General features: G+C 38.5%; 1 protein-coding gene across 2 annotated transcripts in view; it reads right to left on the bottom strand.

The window, feature by feature from the left end:
• SLC66A1 (solute carrier family 66 member 1) overlaps positions 1 to 21,767 on the bottom strand; it is a 506,383-nt gene that overhangs the window by 463,735 nt on the left and 20,881 nt on the right. Inside the window, exons 2-3 of one of the 2 annotated variants that reach the window (XM_044061786.1) lie at positions 20,822 to 20,928; positions 6,129 to 6,260 (exon numbers count right to left, since the gene is read on the bottom strand). The gene's annotated coding sequence lies outside the window, so the exon portion shown is untranslated. The remainder of the gene's footprint in view (positions 1 to 6,128; positions 6,261 to 20,821; positions 20,929 to 21,767) is intronic. The other variant, XM_044061785.1, reaches the window with a different exon arrangement.

The following is a 21,767-nucleotide window of genomic DNA, read 5'->3' as shown; positions in this document are numbered from 1 at the left end:
ACACTTTTTTACTGTGCTTTTATATTAGGACACTGGGATTATTCATCTAGTGGCAGTGGGTGGTTGCCTGGTCTATCTAAGGTGGGAAGCAAAAAAGGGCTCTAAGTGTAGTCATTTTATTGGCCAGAGAGCACAGTAATTATTGTTTCTGTATTTCCAGTGCTGGTATAAATTTGGCACATTTGCACGGAGTTGCACTTCGTGCCAGTGCCCTGTACAGACGCAAACATCTACAAATGTTGCTTGTTTTCATTATACTGTGAATGTTCACTGTGCTATTTATTGTTTCGTTTTTTTTTGGGGGGGGGTTACATTAAATGGGTCAAAGTCTGCATTCTCGTGGCAAAACAGAGCTGATTTCACCTATCTGAGCTGGGAATTGCTGGTGAGAAGCTCACTCTGTGCTTACCTGATTGGCCTCATGGCATAGTTAGTGTAAAACCTGCTTTTTTCTGATCTTGTACAAGCCTAGTGCTTGCCTGAAGCTGCTCTTCATGCAATGGTAGTGCTGGTGCTTTGTATATATGCAATCACCAGAAGTCTAAATTTCTCCTTTAAAACCACCTCAGTCCCGTGTTACTCATGGGGCAACTGGTTTGCATGATGAGCATCATTTAGACATTTAGTTAGGACTACTTAGGTCTACCTTACCTTATTACAGCACGCAGGACTCTCACTGCACAGAGAGCATCTGGTTTGAGGGCTGAGCTGTATCGCTGGTTAGGTTAGCTGCAGATTACACCAAGTAAGCATCCCTCCCTTGTCCAGTTACAAACACCCTCCAGTCCTGTCTCTTGCAAGTACACATTAGGACCTACAATCATGGATGGGCCCTTTTTTGCTATCTCTGCATCCAGTTATGTGGACATGGCATCCTCAGGCAATGTAGCAATTGCCTTATGTGCACTTTCAACTACTTAATTCTCAAACAGACATATACATTATATGAGGGATGTAGTTACACATTGACACTGGAGGCTAGATTCTCACATAAAGACACAATAAGCAACAAACAGGTTGTCAGCAACTCACACACATCACTCACCACACCCACAAAAGACAACACGCGCAGACCCATATATGCAGAGGTACTCACATGTAACTTATCCAAACCTCAAAGTCCTCTCAGCTGTAGTCCTTAGAAACTCTGCATGCACACAAACAACATAAATCCGACCACAACACACAAACCCATATCCCATTGTATCTCATCTACCAAGCTCATAAGGCGAAACAGTCCATGACCTAATATTCTGGTCACAAGAGGCTCCATTGTGAGAAACACTGATGTCCCTCTTACCGGGCTGGATAAGGAGAAGGTTACAGTTAGTTGCCTGTCTAAGGCCGTGATCTGCCAGAGCATACAAGCACCCAGGTCACTTACCCCAAGTACAAGTATGACACAGTCACAGTCCCTGTGGTGTGAATGACCTGAGGTATACCACCCTGGACTATATGAAGAGAGTCATGACTGAGTTCTTAGAGTATGTGTCACAGGCATGTCTCCAAGGACAATGCCGCAATACCAGCAGAAAATTATCAACTTTAAAAAATGACTTAGCTACTGGTGTCACTCCAAAGGGGTCCAGTACTTGTCAGCCTGGGAGGACATGACTGACAGGAAATACTGCTTTGCCAAGGATGGTCTTCATCTGTCACCTGTAGGCTTTCAGGTATTGGCCAAAACATTACCCACCCCATAGTGCTTTTTTAGGCACTGCCAAACAGACAAACCTTCCAAAATAACAAAAGCTACTCAGGACAAGCTAAAGGTATTACTGCTCAGTGCTAGGAGTCTCAACATGAAACTACACTCACTAGAAGCTCTCCTCACCCTAGAGAATGCTGACATCTTAGAGTTACTGAAACATGGTTCAAGGCAACAGAATGCACTCCAGCAGTGCATGGCTATAACACCTCTCATATATTCCTACCACCCACTGAACATGAACGAGCAAAAGCAGAGGTTTATCTATCTACATAAAGGATAAGCACATCTCAAGGGTTGGCCACACAATATGATATGCTTGAGCTACTCCATGTCCAACTAATCATGGGAAAAACCCATTATCATACTCTTGCTAGCTACAGGTCCCCCATCATAGATCAGGAAACTCATGCATAATACCTGAAGTTACTGGAATCACCTGCGATCCAGCCCAATACCATACTCATGGGTGATTTTAACTACACCTCCATTAACTGGGAGGTGTACACAACTACTAACATGCAGGCCCAAAGATTTCTTGACTTTGTAAATTCAAATGCCCTGGAGCACCAAGTCTACACTCCCACTAGGGGAACAAATGTCCTAGATCTAGTACTCACAAATATGACAATGCACTGCACCCCCACAGTGTGATGTCCACACTGGTAAGATCAGACCACAAGTGGTCTCCCTTGAAATAAAGTTAAAACTAGTTCCTTCACCTAACCCAAAACACTTTTAAGAACTTCTCTGAGGTAAATTATCCCCTATTAAGGGATGGCAAAGTTAGTTTCCAAGCTCCCTCAAATCAGGAAAACACAGAAACTTATGCAGAGGCATTCACAAAAGCCCTGTACAACCATATAAACAACTGTATAGAAAGGGCAGTCCCAGACCGAAATAAATCCAGGTCAAACCGCAAACACAAGCCACGATGGTGGACTCCCAGTATTACTAGGTTGTACAACAAAAGAAATAAAATCCTGTCAAGAAGTGAGAGGGAATGTGCACAACAGAGCAAAAAGTCCCTCACTAGTTGAAACAAGCAAATATGGGAACTAGTCAAGTCTCCAAAAGCAGACTTTAAGGTTAAAACGGCCTCCAAAGCTAAGGATAACCATAAGGCATTTTTTAGTTATGTCCGCAATCTCATGGGGAACACTGAACAATGTGCAGAATTAGTTGTAGATCGCATCTCCTATACTCAGCCAGATGAGTGACAAATTCAGATCACATTTCACCTCCCCATTACCCCCAGTTCTCCCCCAAGAAATACCCTCCACCACTCTGTCACCAATTATCATCAAAGAACAGGATGCTACCACCCTCTCTAAAGCTACAAACCTGCTTCAGTGGGGACTGACAGTATATGAGGTTGCCTCAAACAGCTTAAATCAGGACTTATCAGGCCCATTAGGATCTCTATTTAACCACTGCCACTGGACTGTTTTTTGCTTGACAGAGTGGAGGTCAGTAACAGTCATAACTCTGCATAAAGGGGGACCATCTACTGACCCAAGAATTTACAGACCCATAGGTTTGACTAGTCTTATATGTAAGGCCAATGAAAGAATAATCAAGGACCTGATAAATGATCACAAACCTCCAAACACTGGATCTGACCCAATCTGGCTTTGTTAAGGGCAGATCATGCCTACTTAATCTGTTGGATTTCTTTGAGAAAGACACTAAGACCACAGATGAGGGTAAAACAGTGCATATCGCCTACTTTGACCTGGCCATGGCATCTGAAACAATTCCCTACTGACGTATTATACATAAACTCACAAAACTGGTCATAAACACTACGTCACCAGATGGCTAGCCATCTGGCTCATGGAAAGGACTCATGCGGGATTAAACTGGGTGAATCCAGATACAACAACAGGTCATTTACTAGTGGTATGTCACAGGGCTCAGTTCTGGGACCACTCCTGTTCAGAATATACTTCTCTGAAGTCAAGGCTAATGTGGAAAGCCTCTAGATGGCAAAGTTTGCCAATGTCTACAAGCTGAGGGCAATCAGTGAATCCCCCAATGATGTAAATATCCTTCAAGAGGGTCTAGATCAGACAAATAATTGGTATCAGCGCCATGGCCTAAAACTAAATGCAAAAAAATGCATTTTCATACCCTTTGGGAAGTCAAACACCCTGCAAATTACAACATCAATAGCACACCACTAACAGTACACTCAGGGGTGAGAGATCTAAGTACATAGATGGATAGTTGCTTGAACTTTGTCTGCTATGTGCCCACAGTGGTGAGGACATCCTTCTATGTAGCACAACTTATGAGTAAAGGTATGGAATCCAGATCCAAGGAAATTATTGCCCCACTGTACTCAGCCCTCATCAGACCAATAATTGAGTACAATACGCCATTTGGCATGTACTTGTCTAGGCACTAACAGCAGCTGGAGCAACCTCAGAGGTTCCTCACAAAGAAAATACAGAGTGTAAACATCATGAACTAAGCAGATAGTCTAAAAAACCCTTTTCCTTTACTCTGTCTCCTATTGACTATTAAGGAGTGACCTATGCCTGACCTACAAGGCACTCACAAATCCAGCTCTGATGGAGCTGCTATACATCCACAAGTCAAGCAGCATGAGGGTCACCTGATCTCAGGATCTAAACTTAGTCAGCAACTCAAACAAATCATGCTGGTGAAACAAACATTTCTCTTAGAAATTGCCTTTTCTTTGGAACAGGCTTTCTATTCGTGTTAAGAAGAGCCTTCTCTGGCCCTCTTCAAACACAGTGTGGATCAATGGATGGGGAATCGTAAATTCACACTTGGGGTATCACCTACATCACTTATGGACAAGGCAATTTGTAAAATACTCAAGGCATATGCACAAGCCTATGCCATCTTCTTGCCCCTAGGGGGCTACATATTGGGTAAAATCAGGTTATACTGGCTAGGCTTGCAAGACCTCTTAAGCCGTTAGCCAAATAATCTCCTATGAACCTACGAACGTATGAAAGTATGTCATTCAAGCCAATCCATATTTCATGCCAAAAGTTTTACCAGCAGTGTGGTTTAATCAGTGTATTCAGCTGCCAGTCTGTAAAGCTACAGGAGTGATGAAAGAACATTTATAACAGTCATTACAATCACATGAAGTTCCCTTACAGAGTGCACAGTATTCAGGTGGAGAGATATGCTAATTCTGCACAGCCAAAGAATAGTAGACACATAAGCAACTTGGATATTATACTAGTGACTGCTAATCAATCAATTCAAGAAAACATTTTGTTTCATTCAAGAAGGGGTGGAAACACCATCAATAAGCAAGCTGACTCCATCTTAATGCTTGGGCTACTGCACTGCCTCTTGTTATGACAAATGGAATTTATCAGTACAAGGTGAAAAACAACATATTCCAACAGGACAGCAGCAACACCTGTATCATGTTACAGAAAGGTTTCTGCCAAGGGCATTTTAGAAGCTACCATATGGACTAATGCGCACACTTTCACAAAACATTACAGGTTAAAAGGACAGTCCATAGGCAGGATAGGTTTTGGCATAACTGTGCTACAAGAGATCCTATTACTCAATGCCCCCCAGGGGTGTGATAACAGTGCTTAGGAAATAGGCCTAATACTGTGATTTACCATTACTATGACCCTTCTCAAAGAAGATAACACAGATGTAATGCACTTACTGTAACACTGCATATGTAATGAAAGGTCATTGTAGCTGTAACGATAGCCCTCCCGCCCCTAAGGCATCTGTACAGTTTCATTATTTTTCACCAGTTTACTGCAGGGTTACATTTCTTTATTACAATAATGTTATTTTGTACCAAGAACTATAGATTACTACAATCACAATCTCTAGAATTGTCTTGAAGAAAGAAAGAAAGAGAGAGAGAGAAAGAAAGGAAACTAAGCATTTTTAGCCATATACAAGTGCCTCAAGTACCAACCAAGTTTCCAGGGAACATAATCACAAGACTGATGTAGGTGTACACATGTTATAGTTTACAGTTACAGTCACTGCTCCTTGATTTGCAGACCTTTCCAGAAAAAAAATTGAACTTCACTGCATCTGCTACTTGAAAGCGACATAATGCAGGTTTCTTCAACATAAAATTCAAATCCTTCATCGTTGGTCTTAAATATGGACTTTGAATGATGTATAAGTCAAGTTGTGATCAAATAGCTGACTCAGTTTAATAATCTTGGGATTGAAACATATCTGGTCTGTGCAGCACAGTCTAAGAAACAAGTGTCTTTCACTAATGAATGCAAGATTGTATTGTACTAGTTTTCTCAGCTTCCTTTTAGATATGTAAAACCTAAGTGAAAAAGGAACTGGTACTTGAAATCAGATTCCTCTCCTCCAAACTTACAAAGTCACAGGTTCAAAAGTGAGTGATAGTACATAAGCCCTGTTGTTGTATACTTACCCTGTGTAGAGAAAACTCTCATGATGGAATTCTGTCGATAGTCATCAGACGAGAATACGATTGTTGTCTTGGCCAAGAGGGAGTTATTAGGATTAGAAAGGCCTTGCCCTGTTTTGCGTTGAGAAGCAATTTCTGTATCACAAGAAAGGGGGTGAAGATATAGGTTAAGGTTCAAGTCTATTTGAAAGAGAATGCATTTGTTTTTCATACTGTATCATAGCAAATGAGACAGCAAAGGATTTTAACCTGATTGCTGTGATACACAGTAAACAGGTCCATTTCTAGAGGGCCACACATTTGCACAATGTCCTGAAACTGTACCTATTTTCCACTCATTTGTAAATACTGCTTGCATGTTAAGAAATCTGTTAACAGATTTTGCAAAATTGGGATGTGCACTGCTAAAAGAAGGAAGCTGAGTTCTAATGCTAAATGTGTCCACCACAGGAATTTTTTCTTTGTGTAGTGAGGGAAAGAAATATGTAGTGGATCCTTGGACTTATTCCACAGATTTCTGAGATGCCAATGAACATTCTACATATGAAGTCTTGCATGAAGAACTAGAAGAATTCAAACTTGGGGGCTGGCATAATAGTTAAGGTGTTTACCCTGCCAAACAAAAGATGCACGGTTTGATTCTCAAATGGAATAACTGGCTAGCTTAAAATGGTCCACAAGGGCAGTTAGCCTAGTACTAACCTAAGAACCTACGTATATCACAGCTCTGAGAAATTAGTTTGCTTTGATGGCTTATCACCAGGAGAATTCTGTCATGAGTATATGAATCTTTTTTGCATGTCCTCAGTTGGAAAAACTTTCATCAGCACTGAATCTAAGACTGGCTCTACACAATCTGTTAAAAAAGTTTTTAAGGTGAGATAAGACTTTTGCAAATCAAAATTAATTAAGAGAACACCATGCTTGTCTTTACTGCTATAGTGATCTTTCATCATTGTCCCTGCCAAGACGAAGCAGACAGACATCTATGGAATCAGTTGCTGTAAGAAGGATACCAAACTGGGTGACATAAACTCCTCATGTAAATGTGGCAGCAGTCACATGCACTGGTGACACAGACAGATAAAACCTAGACCATAACTCAGCCAGCCCATGTTCAAGTGACATATCGGCTGCTTGATGATGTAGGCAGTGAGGAAGGGCATGCCCGTCTGGGGCGGGGGGGGGGGGGGTTGAAGAGTCCTGTTAATGTAAGCCCCATGAGGAAGTCAGGGGGTAGATCAGCAATGACACCCATTGCATGCCTCACTCTTGCGGTGTTAGTGGGTGTGTGCAAGAGCATGAGTATTATATAAAAAGATTCCTTCTACAACAGTACAGCACTGCCTCAGGAGAAGCTCCAAACACATTGATGAAGGAAGTCTAAGAGAGGCAGGAGAGTTTGGTAGACCTACTGAATGTGGACAAGTACAGGCAGAAGGTGATGATCAGCTGCAAGAGCAACAAAAATGGCTCAGAAAAGCTCCAAAACAAGAAGCAGGTGTCATCTCAGAAAGCAAAAAAGTTGAGTACTGGTGTTACTCATGACTCAGTACTGTGACCCCTTCTGTATGGAATCTGCTTCTAAGATCTCTGAACCATTAACCCAGACATACAGCCAACTAAATCTGTCAGTGTTTACAAACTGGTTGATGCTGTTCACTCAGCATCCAATACCATGTTATTACAGCCAGGGCCAAACCATACAAATCAGTGGTTATATGAAATGGGCTTAAAGTAAATACTTAGGATTGCACTGTCACTTTTGGTGAAAAAACAATTGACAACAGCTTACAGTACAGACAGTAGCCCCCTATCCAGACTGATAGTGTTTTGCCCTGGACTTGATTAAAGTGGGCTTAAATCTACAAGACTGCTAATTTAGTTTTTGGGCTACTGTAGTAATATCAATAATTTATATCTTTCTTGAAGAAAATAGAATAGGAACAGTTTGTTTTAAGGTTTACTTGACTTTTATGGCAAGCTAGCTCACTCACTCTCTATTTTCTGAGCACTACCGGGAAAAAGCCGAAAGAAGAAGAAGAAGAAGAAGGAGGAAGGGATAATTTACAGAAAATTTTTACAAATATTCTGCTCCTTCTTCAATCATCAGGGCCTTTGAACTGACAGCATATGTATGTCATCTGAAAAGGTTAATCATTTAAAAAGGAAGAAAGTACTGTTTTCACTCTGTTAACAAGGTAGACTTTCCTGGAACTGAAGAAACACTAAAACAATTTAGAGCAGATGAAATGTTTACAGACGGTTAAGTATTGCTGTATCTACACAAACTGATTCTTCTTCTTACTCCAGAAGAAAAACAACTCAAAACATTTTGGTCTTCTCCACAAAAAAAAACTATGCAGAAGGACAATAGTCTTTAACTCTTCACAGATCGACAGGCGTGTATAACAGCTGGGACTGCCAGACCACCATGTAGTTATTATCTGGTACAACAGTACAGCATGACAAACACTTGATCTCCCCAGTGACACAGAAATAATCGTGAATGATAAGGAACTGAGGATGTCAAGGAGTGCATCCACATATTAATAGCATTCTTCTAAAATGGAGTTTAACCGAAGTAAAATCTATGAAAACCTGGAAATGGTTTATGAGACTTGGTACCTAAAATCCAAACACTTAACAAATCTGGTACATGACGTCAAGAAATTAGGCAAGTGAAAAGATTGCATAGCTGGAGCATTACATTGCTAGTGCTGAGAACAGTTGAATCTTACTGAAGAAAAGCTGATACATTGTACAACGGAGTGTAAATAGTGGCAAAGCGCTAGCTGATAATGTAGATATACAGTAATATGCTGCATTACATTAAAATGCATCTTTATTGCTCTTTCCCCCTTGTCTCATATGCTACCCCCTTTATATCCCTCCTCTTTTAGTCCATCCTTCTTCAATGAGTGGTACAGGGAGTTCTAGCTCATCCTAGAAAGAGAACAAGGTATCATTAGTTGGTGTCTCAACTCTAATTACTTAGAAGGAGTCATATAAATGTTGCTAAATTACCTTTGGAATTGTGCACAGAACTGCTGAGTGGGAAATAGTGACCATCTAAGATGGGTGGAGTTGAAGGTGATTGCAATACACTGCTACAGATAATAAGTATAACTGAGTTATCATTAGATAGATGAGATGTTTCTCAGGTGACTTGGGCAAGCTGTTATTTAAGTGTCAATAAAAAAAAATCTTAACTGCAGAAACTTCCAAGAGCAAAGAAGGAAGGACAGAAATATACTAGGACAGCAAAAAGACAGAGAGCTAAGGCAAGTATAAATACCACCTCATGTCTCTCCTGAAAAGAGACACTACCCTGATCAACAAAGCATAAACAAATCATGGTTGAGAGGAAAGAGTCAGCTAGGAAACATGGAGCATTGGGAAAGGCGGTTACGATGACAGTGCTGAGACAACTAGCACTGGGAGATTCAATTACTACAGTCATCAAGTACAAAGGTAAGGGAAACAGATGACCCTGATGGGAATTAAGGCTACACCAGGGCTTACACTAAACAGAGAGATCTAGCTCTATACAAGATGGCTAGGATTAGAAGGGATAGCTCCCATGTGAATGCATACAGAGGAACAACTGCTATAGAAGATGAAATGATCGTGGCAGCAAAGCAGTGGGTAGTGGAACCAGGGCCCTTCCCAAAAAGGTGGGCAGCCCTTTAGTTTTCTCAGTGGTCCAACCAGTACATCTGACATATAAGACAAAACAAAAAGAGTTATAAAATTCAGCTTGTCAGTCTGACATAGGGGCATAAGCGAAACAAAGATCATAACGTCAGGAGTTAGGACAAAGAGGATATAAGTAGACCAAGGGCTTTAATGTCAAGAGTTACTTACTTGCAATTAAGTATAAGTGGGAAGTATGTGCTGAAAGCTGCACTGAAAGCATAAACAAATAAATACAAAGGTTGCTTACTTTAAACTGAACAAGGACAATATGCTACTAGCATGGCTCTAGGTATACAAAGGGGGACAGCAACGAAAATGTTTGCATAGCACTGTATAGTGAGAAAAGGATAACATGTACCGTGAAAAAGATGGAGTTAAATCGTAAGGCTGGAGGGAGTAATACAAATGTTTGATGGACATCTCTCAACCAGGCTATAAGAGCAAAAAGACAATATGAGTTTCATGAGTAGAATTTGAAGACAAAGAGGCTGAGATCCACCGCAGTACTGGGAGCGATTTTCCATTAGCGAATTGAAAGGTACCAATTTCCATGGTAAGGAAGAGGAGAGAAGTAGTAGAAGCTATGATGAAAATCACTCTGGATCAGAATGTGAGGACACCAGTAAAGAAGGGAAATTTTCTTGAATTGGTCTTTGTTAGCTAAGAGCATGTGGGAGGGGAAATTTGATAAGACAAAAGTCATGTTGAGTGTACTACACTTCACAGAATCACAAATGACTGAATGAATTTGTCTGAAAATACATTTTGACAAACTAATTTCACAGAATCACATTTGAATAAAAAACTTTATTACACCAAACATATCTTAAAAACCTTTTTTCAGAGGAGGGAAAGCTCTCCTGCACTGCCTATGTGGGGGTCTTAACCCCCATAAACCCTCACTTAAATGTACTAGTTTTATAGTCACACAGCAGCACAGAAAAGAAAAAAAAACACAATGAATAACTGCTGACTCATAAATACATTTTCACAGAAAACTTCATTAGAGCAAACTTAGCTTAAAAATGTTTTTTGCACAGGCACAGCCCCCTGTTTAATATACTAATTCCATGGCCACACAACAGTTGAGAAAAATGCACACAGCGAATTATTGCCTCTACAATTTTTAGTCAATCATGATTCAGTTAATTGTTATTTCAGTCAAATGAATTTCAGTCAGTGGTTCTTGGAATTACTTACCTTTGGGACTGTCAGTTTTGGATAATGCAGTATATTGATAATCATGGTTTCCTGGGCTTTTCCATTAACATTCATCAGTTACTAAGATGAAACCTGGGGGGGTGGAAGTTGGCTCAGTTACCAGTAATAGTTGCTGTGTCTTTCGGCTTTTCCCGGTTAGGGGTCACCACAGCAGAACTCCGGTCCGCTAATGATTGGCAGTAGATTTTTACATGCCGAGTTGCCGGCCCTGATGCACAACCTTCAACGAAGGTATGCCCATTCACGCATGTCTCCACACAGAAGACGCTCTAGCTGAGAATCGAACAGGACAACGTCTTACTGTGAGGCGACAACTCTACCGCAGCACCTCCACCGCAGTTTTTTCAGTTACCAGTAATAGTAAATAACAATAATCAGTTTAATGTCTTGGACAATACATTTCCTGTTAGGGAAGTAGTATGTAGATTTCACTTAAGCATTAGTAGCTAAGACCTTCTGCAAAAATGATATACAGATGTATAAAAACTACCAGTGTGTCTGTGTTTATAATCGTAACAACATTGTTGTTCTTTAAGACGCTGATGATATGTGGTTAATGAGTATTCAGGCTAATAACTGAAGGACGTTTCCCTGTCATTTATACAATCTCTAATAGCTTCAGACTGATAGAGGTCTGGCTGTGTCTTGTTTTCGCACTTTCTTCTGTGAGAATTAATTTTATTTTATGATTGACTATTTATTTTTTCTATTCCACTGTTAGTTGTTTGCATTCACTTTCTTCACCTATTTTGTCCAGCAATGTGATATTTGTTTCCTTTTTCTACATTTTACATATCTGTCCTGTGGTTCTCTTCATTGTATATGCCACCTGGTATCCCCATATTTAATTAGACATGGTGTGTCTTTGACCCACATTATTTCTTTTTGTTAACAGTATTTAGTTTCTCTCTCTCTACTTTTCTTGATAACACAAGCAATCAGCATAGCTTGTCCGGTTACACAATATTTCTTTTACTCTATTCTCAAATCGAGTTAAAATCTCCCTCTGTGTACTTACATTTTCTCCCAGCATTCATTACTCAGATTCATTGCATTTCATGCATAAATGCTTTTTTTTTAAAGGAAAATGTGCCCTTCCTTTACCTTTGTAATATATGGCAAACATCTGCATTCCTCTGTCATGTTGCTGCATTCTTCTCATCCATGCAATGTATGCTTAACTGAAGGGGGATGTACAACACAAAAAACTGAGACTTCATCTAATGTCTCACATGCATATATACAACACCAGGAATCATGTCAGTCGCCCTGCTAGACAGGGGTCCAGGGAAGTAAATACTGTGAGAAGAAATAGCCTGGGAATTGTTATGGCTAGGCTTGTATAGGCCCTAGGGCCTATAGCCTAGTACCAACCTATAAACCTATGAACAGGGCAAACATGCGTGCATTCTACATATACCCAAATGAGCAGTGGTTACTTTTATGTACTTTCATTACACTGCATATAAATGGATCAAACACCAACTAAAAAGCTAGACTGCTACTTCCTCATTTACAAGACATTTTAAGGCAAGAATCATACTTTATAGAAATCTGTGAACATTTGACTTGTGTCATCAACATAAAAGTCTGATGAGTAAGAGAAAAAAACATTTCAAGTGACTGACCTATGTTTTCTGATAGTAGCACTACCACTTGTGTGATACAAAATTAAGGAAGTGTTAATGGAAACAAACAAAAAAATGAACACTACAGGCACACATACAAACACCAAAAGTCAGCTCCAGGGTCTGAAACACCCTGCTGTTCTAGTAAATCTTCATTATACTTTATTTTCTTGTCTCATATAATCTAGTGTAACTTGCTGAACAGCTTCAGACGGACAGGCCAGGTTGCCCTACAGCTATCTCAAGCTGTTTGCAAGAGATGAGCAAGTTACTTTGTACTGTGACCTGGAGGCACTTGGCGAACCACAGCATGCTAATTTAGCTCTTTGTCACATGAACTGTTGTCACAAGTGTAAAGATTGCTACAGCAGGAATGCTTCCAAGAATCAAAGAAGGGGGTTCAGCAAACTCTACCAGAGGCCTTTGCTTGGACACAACCAGATCAAGCAGCTGCTGGGCCTGCATAATTCTACTGTGACTACTACCAAGACATTTAAAAGTATTTGTGCAGAAAGAATTGTGCCTGCCAGAAGCACATGACACAATTATACAATGCTTTACTGGCATAACATTTATTACAATGATGTGCGACTTTTCAATGAACAGACGGTATTAACCTGCAGGTAAACCTCTTGTGGAAACATGATGTCCAGAATAAAGACACAAAGCAGGAAAACAACACCTGTATTGATGGTGACTGTTAAAGAAGCCAGGGAAGAGTTACCACACGGCTACACATGCTAACAGCTGTCAAGCATTCTTAACAAAACCTTGCCTTACAGAAAGTTAAATAAAGTTGACGATGCTATCAGAGTCACCACAGAGTGTCATCTGCCACCACCAGACAGCTTCCAAATCAAGTTCAGTGCCTTTCAAGTAATAATTAAAGGACTAGTATAGTTAGAAAATGAAAAAAAAAAACTTTTAATCTTATCTTCATATTCTATGTAATAATAATGTCCATGCAGCACTCCTGTCCCAATTCCAAATAGTCTAATGGGGATGGTATTAGTAACATATTATACAATATTATACTGTGTCACAGCTTTCTCCTTTCCTCATTGTATTCTCTATCCAAAAATATGGCATCTCATTTGCCATCCCCATTCTGGCCATTTCCAACTTTTGCTTAGAACAACAGTACCCAGAATTACTGCTTACTTTCTTAATCTCTGAAGAAAGCATCAGTAACTTTTTTCAGTATCATTCTAAGATTTATGTTCTTTGTAAAGTTTTAACCATGCTGTAACGAGCCTTTTCTTTCTTCTTCAGGTAAAAAATAGCACTTCAATTAAATTACATTTTTGTACAGCTAGGAATCAGCTGCAAAGACTTCTAATTCACTGCCTGTGTCACTAGTATAAGGTTTCTTGTCATGCCTGCCTCAGATACTCTCACACTTGTGGATTCCCAAAGACTTGATAGGTTTATGACATTAGTAGAAGGGGGAAAAAGTTAGTTGCGAGTAATACAACGTAGAAAAGAGTTGTGAGTCCTCAGAGACTCAAACATGTTTAGGACTGCAGTATGGTAAAATGTATTAAGAGTACAATGTGACCTTTTCCTGGAAAAGTGTGATGACCAAGAAAATACAGCTGCTGGGAAAAAACTTATTTCAGAAAGTACGGACAGAGGTCACCCAAATCCAATATGCTGTCCACACTGAGGAAGTAGAATGGTATGTGAATGCCACAAAAGGAATTAAATGTTTAAAGTCATGATTTATTTATATGAAGAAGCACAGAGGTCATTTTTAGGAAGGAAAATGTAATCTGGAAAGATAAAATATTATATTTATGGCATATTTTCCATTTAAAACTAAATGCAATCATTGCCTGCATTTAGTGATGTACTTTGTAGTTACTAGACCCTGAACCATTAAAAAGTATGATGTACACAAATGCACATTGTCAGCAAAATAAATATATATGCATTTTTGTGAGATTCAGGTTTTTCCCCAGTGAAAAACAAAACTGGAAATCAGTATTATCAACATCTTCCATCCCAAAAGTATACCCATCTCAAAAGTAGGCATATGATTTTTACTAAATTCATCATGGTGCTTTGTATTTCCCTACAGTTTGCCATGAATCTTTTCCACAATCTTCAGCTTGACCCTTCTTTCACCTGTGTCAGTGTGAAGCTTTTTGTTAGGCTTAGTTGAACAGTTCTTAGCTGTAGATGTTTTCACTTATTTCCTGTAATCATACATCTCAACATTTTAGTACAAGAACTCTGGATAAGGTTAAAAATAACAGGGGGACAAATACCCAAAATTAGGGACAAATTTTAAATATTGCTGTCATAAACTAAGTTGCTAGCATAACAGGTTTTGCATCAACATGCATTTCCTGAAGGATATGGAGTCTGAAACTCAAATACCTATTGTTCAATCCTTAATGAAGAGCAGGCTAAAAATATGAGGCAAAAATCTGGGAATTCTATAAAATTCTGGAAAGCTGAGAGGTATGCCTGTAATCATTACCCAATAACATTTGCAACTGCTTTAACTTTTCTTTTCAGACTCTGACTTTATCTAGCCTTTTATGTTTTCTCATGTTCTTTACCTGAAGCTTTTCTGTCTCTTAGACTCCATCTTAAGATGACCCTAAGTTACACAGGAATAGTTCTCATATTTCTGATTGTAGTAGTGCTTAATGAATTATTTGAGTCTCCCTTCTAGAGTCCACGATAACACATTATCTCAGATTGTGTTCGGGCACACATATTAATTACTGGAGTTTAATCTGCACACTGGTTTAACTGAACTTGAATTATGCACGGCAGCCTTGGTATATTTTGTGAAATAATTATGCAGTTCCAAATTTATGGAACATAATAAATAAAGTTATGGCTACCTTGAAAATCACAGTAGTGTGATCTATACCTAAATAGTGTGATACATCATCTAAATAGTGTGATATAAAATCTAAATATGTTCGAAGCACAATATTGGCTTGGCACTGTTCACGTATCTGACCCTATATTTTTGTGTTAACACTTACAGTATGGGTGAAAATATAATTTAAAGTCACATAAAACAGATAATCCTAGGTTTAGACAGTAGATGAAAATGGCATGGTAGATTTCATAGATTGGTACTAAGCTAACTGCCCTTGCGAGACATTTTTTAAGCCTAGCCAATTATCTCTTGTGAGACTCAAACTCTGCACTTGTGATTGTAAGGCAAATACCTTAACCATTAGGCCACCATCCCAACCCCTGATTGAAACCTGATTTTCTATTCCCTGCCTTTCAGGTAAGAGCTAGCTCCTACTTGACCAAATGTATTTTCACCACCCCTCATAAGAATTACCTTGTACCATGTGCATTTCTTCACTTCTGTTTCTGCTTCTGGCCCTGCTCAGGAATGATATTCCACTCCTTCACCATCATTTCTTTGAAATATTTTATCTCACATGAGGTCTCTTTTTGGCCCAACTTCATTGGGAATAATTTGTCATTCTTCTACCTCCATTTCTTTGAAATAATATTTTTATTATCTCACATGAAGTGTCCACTTTATAATGGCAAATTATGACATTTCATTCTCATGCAGCTCTTTCTTAAAGGTGGTCAGTATCTGGAGTCTTCATTTTTTTTTTTTGGAGGGGGCTGTAAAAGTTCCTATAGTCTTCTCTACTCTAATTAACAAATAAAAGCAAAGGAAAAAAAAAGAAATACGAATGTTACTCTCTTGTAGTCTCTTTATGACTGTACACATTTTTGTTGTCCTCTCTGAAACAGCTCTACTTTTTCCAACTTCTAGCAAAAATTAGGTATTTTCTACAGTCCAGGAGCTGGTACAAACATTACACCAACTGCACCTTCAAAATCACTGCTTACCTGAAGGGCACCAACACCAGAAAAACACAAAAATAACTTTTGACATAGGGGAAAAACTGCTATATTCCTACTTACAATTTTAGCCGTCTCTCTGCTTACTTCACCTGCAGAAAAAATAATCCATAAGCTGTTGCAGCTTGACAGCATGAAGTCCAGGTTTGCAAAGTGTCATTACTAGCAGTTTAGGCTGTCTGTAATCAATGTGATTAATTGTACTTCCCAAAAAATGTAGATTCATGCAGCTAAGTAGATATCCTGAACTGCATACATCACCTAAATTGTGTTTTACCAACTCACAATATTGACAGATACTTTTTACTGGTGATACCTTTTTCATACGCACTCTGATATGGCTGCTTTTTCACATTACTTGCTTAATGTTAGATCATTTGCTATGCCTATACCAGAATATCCATATCCTCCTTTATTGTTATTGTTGCTTCCCCTTCAAGCTTTTCTTTTCAAAATGGGTCTGTTGTTGCTGGTTAACAAGTCAAAAAAAAAAATACAGTAACAAACTAAAATCTAATGTTCTCAAAGACCATTGCCTTTGTGTTTTCAGAAATGCATTTTAAGCTCTTTTGTTATAATACAACTCATCACAATAAGGATGACTTGGGATTTGGCACAGGTAGTCAGTAAAGAGGAAGCTTCATTTCTTAACATGATGAAGAATGTTCTATTCAATTGGCAGACCATGTTGTTTAAAACCTGTCTATACTCAAAGTGTCACTTCTTGGATAGAAAGTAACATTTTTAATGGTTCAATAACCTTACTATGTGATACAAACACCACAGAAGCATCAGCATAAAAACAGAATTAAACTGGACTGAACAGACTTCATAAACAATTGCAATGTAAAGCTTCTACAGCAGATTATGTTATGCAGAGTTTTTCTCTCTGTGGCTCTACTGAAAAGAGGGTCTCATGCCCAGTTGGACAATCCAGTTATCAAATGCAAAACAAATAAATAAACAAGAGCATCATAAACTAAGCAAATAAATGTTCATCTCAAAAAACACACATACCACCTAGCCCCATGTTATAATACTGCAGGAAAATTAATGTAGCATAGGAATACATATACAGACTACTGCACAAAGTCTGAATAACTTACTCTGCTGTACCAGTATCCATGGAGCTGCATACTTGCTGACTTATACTTTGCAGGAAGACTGTGATTTGTACCGACAGTAGGAAATTTACTAACTACTACAAGACAATGGTGCTGTCAGTTTGTTCAACAACTACCTGCCAACTAGCTGTACTGCATTACAGAAGCCCGGGATAACAGTGGTTTTCAACCAAGCAGATAAATGAACATCACTATCTTGTGGTTAGGTTATAAGTATGGATCTCACAAGCAGAGGAATGTAAAGTTGTGGTCATTTTATTGAAAGGCTAATCGAAAGTACTGCAATAAACAAATTACTTTGCCCAGTTTGTGGTCATTTCCAATAAGTAAAATTATATGACTGGTCTGGGCAGAAGAGGGTGATCCTGCAAGGTTGAATAGTAATCAAAGGCAAACAGGATCATCCTCGCAAGGAGAACATCGACCAGGAGTATAAGAAAGTATGAATTAGTGTTTTCTTATTACTGGAAAATGGGCATTTTTTCCCAGATATGACTCTAGATACTGGGCAATCCCCCAGTATCACTAACAGGATCACTGACACTGGAGGGCTGGGCATTGCCAGTAACACTGAAAAGAGACCAGTATTTGTGTGAAGGAGGGGCAATGCAGTACATAGAGGGGAACTTGTAATTACCTAAAAATGTAATTATGATATATAAAGAAGTGTTCTTCTTATTTCCAAGACACTAACATTTGATAGATTGAACACCCCTTAGTGCCACTGTAACAGGGACTAAATATGGGTATAGTGGGACACGTTCGTGAATGGTATGTTGTATCCATTTTAGCTGTCATTAACAACATGTTCACACACATATTAACAGAAAAGGATGACTTGTACATTTCAGTAACTTGGTAATGGGGGCCAGGTGCCCCATAATATAAATGACAGAGCTGGAACAGGACACACCTGGTACCACTCTAAAGGGCTCTGTGACAGAGTATGACAGTAAAACTACAATGGGTGGACAACAAGGTTAAGGTTTTGTATGGTTTGATTTTTTTTTTAGGTGAACAAAACATGCTTGGTGTTTACAAAGTATGCAAAACTGTCTTCTTTTATTCTTGGGACCATTCATCACTAACTAATTCTTCCATGATAATGATCTAAATGCAAAATACTTTTCTACTGAAATTTCTACAAAAGTGTTTCATTTTATCAGCAGTAACTGTACTTGCAGGAATGCAGCTCACAATTTGATTCTTCATTAATTAAAAATACCTCAGTGATAGATGTCAAAGCTGAACATTTACCTAGGCCAGCAACTGGTGAAATGCATGTTTAATGTAAGACATGGAAGATGCTACTGCCTCTCTCTACCAATGGTCAGAGGCAGCTCATAAGTGCTTTAACCCATGCATAGAGGGTCCCCCTCAAATTATGTATGGAGTGATCCCAGTTATTTTCTTTAGGGGTAATAATTACTATCAAATAATGTATGGAGTAATCCCAGTTATTTTCTTTAGGAGTAATAATTATCGACCATGGGATAGGTAAGGCCAATTTATAACCAAACGGAATAGGTTATTTTGAGAGAGACAAGGCAAACTGGCTAGGCTTAAAATGGCCTACAAGGGCATCTAACCCAGTACTTACCTACAAACCTACAATGGAGTCCATATGGAAACAAACACATTGCTTATATATAGGTATGTAAGTCAAGGCAAAAAAAAAATAACAAAAAGTATAAGTTTACAATTAATCAAATATTGGCAAATGGCTATACAAGATGGTCATTGGTTAGGACAGAGATTCTGTCCAACAGATAACATCCTGTTGGTTCTTGCCTCTCCTGAGCCCTCTATCCTGCAAGTGTGCTCTACCTTTGACATGTTCTAAAATAATGTAGCGTTCATTCTTAACACTGTATAGCTTACATTGTAATTCAGATTTAAAACCTCTGAATACATTATTTGGAGTACTTACACTAATAGTATGCTCTTAGAATGAATGGACTGATAAAACTGGTTTTCTCTCATAAAATGGCATGTATGTGATTTGGTCTCACAGTAACAGCATGCATTTGGTAAAACTGCTGTCTCTCATACTGACAGTGTGAAATTTTTAGGAATAGCATAAAAAATACAGAGCCTGAAAATGCAGGAAGAAATAACAAGAATGTGCTTGCATGACATGTGTAAAACAAAAAAGTATTGTTTTTCCTTCACAGTAACAAATTGTTGGTAATCATGATAAAAGTGTGATATATTTTTAGAATAGCATGTGATGTATTGGCTTACCAGAATGTGCTTGTGTGGAACAAAAAATATATTACACTTCCGAATGTTTTGTAACAAAAGGCATGAATAACAGAGGCTTGTTGAAATATCCCAAACAGTTGAATGTACACAGATATTCAAGCTAAAGGGAAATGGCTAACAGAAGAAAAACGTTACAGCTATCCTATCAATGAAAGAGCATTTCTGCATGCTGATCCTATCAATGAAAGAACATTTTGGCCTGTTGAGAACTGGTTTTCTCTGGACTGAGATAATGTTGCAGACAAAGAAGCCTTCAATACAGGAAAAGAATGTTTTCAAGGACAACATTTTGAAACTATAAAAAAGACATTTGTAGTGGACAGTTTGTAATCCAAGTTAGCTGAGGAAGTGCAGTGTATCTGACAGAATTATATCTGTGTTATAAAGAAAATGTGTTTAATCTCACAGTAGTGCTTGGTCGGCTGGTTTCAATAAATCTGTCATTATATAAATATACATCTGTACAGTTTGTCAGTGTGGACCTGCCTGCTGTTAATTCAATTTAACATGGACCTTTAAAAAGAATTATGTAATAAAGAAAACAACATTTCCTTATGGGCTAATTATAATTAACATTTGAAAAATGAGTGAACTATTTAAAACTACAAATCTTCATCATAAGAATCCTTTATTCTTCTAAACTTTGGATAATAACGCAACAACTTGATCCTAACAAACATGAAACAACATGATGACATACAGCTTTTATATAACCTCTTCTACAGCAGTGGGTGGTTTCCTTCTACTGAAAGAACAATGGAAAGATGGAATGGGTTACAGATTTCACACTTCAAAAGAAATGCACTGGCCTAACAACAGAGAACACTTTTTCTTGTGGCATGACATTCAGCATCAAATGCCTTGGAAATAGGCAAAAATCACTCAAAGATGGTAGGATTACCTCTTAACTGTCATATCTCCTGGTTCAAATCAAATTCGCTGGTTATCTCCTCATTGTTGATTTCTTCAATACCCTCAGGAATCGAGAGTGAATTCCTTCCAAGATACCTGCACAGAAAAAGCAGCAACTAATTTTGGAATTTCTGACTCTTGTAAATGAATGCAAAACAACATCTTCACAAATAGAATTAGCAAAGAATGGCAGTAAATGTGCATATAACAGTTTCATACATCTCACCTGTCCAGATTTTTACAGAATGTCCAGAATTTTGCCTCATATTTTTGGTCTGTTTCTCATAAAATCTGTGGTTCTCGGGCAAATAACTGAGGATTGAAGTCACTAAATAATGACATATATTTGAGTTTCACACTTGTTTCACACTTATAACCTTCAGAAAAGTAATGCATCGTAACACAAATACAAGTCTTCTAGGAACTTTTTAAGTTGATAAGAGCAATATTTAAATCTGTCCCTATTTGGGGGCCTTTATCCCCCGTTATTTTAGGCTTTGTACAGATTTCTTACACCAACAGGTTGACAGGTATGATCAGTTTATTAAGAAAGACAGAATTTTCCCTGTCCTGACTGTAACTCTCATAATCGGTCAGCAGCAGATGCCCTAACAAGATTGTAAAATCTTGTTTTTGAAGATTATCTGTCACACACAGCTGTAAATGACCTACACAAATGCCTAACATTATGTTGGACTGGTCCACACCAAACAAATTCATAAGTTCCAAACAAATGAAAATACCACCTTACTGAAACTCGGGCAACTTTATTGATAAAGACTTTGAGCAGACCTAAATTTAAATTTAAATTTTCCATGGGAGAAGGGGCCCTCTCAAGAATACAACCTGCTTTATGTAATCAATTATCTTCAGACATAAAAAATAGAAACTCTGGATACATTCAAAATCAAAACACATCAAGCAGCATTTACAGA

Source organism: Protopterus annectens, chromosome 2.part0 (assembly GCF_019279795.1).
Source record: "Protopterus annectens isolate FY-2018-M chromosome 2.part0, PAN1.0, whole genome shotgun sequence".
NCBI lineage: Eukaryota > Metazoa > Chordata > Ceratodontiformes > Protopteridae > Protopterus > Protopterus annectens.
The sequence above is the reverse complement of the archived record's forward strand: the minus strand, read 5'-3'. Positions and strand labels throughout refer to the sequence as shown.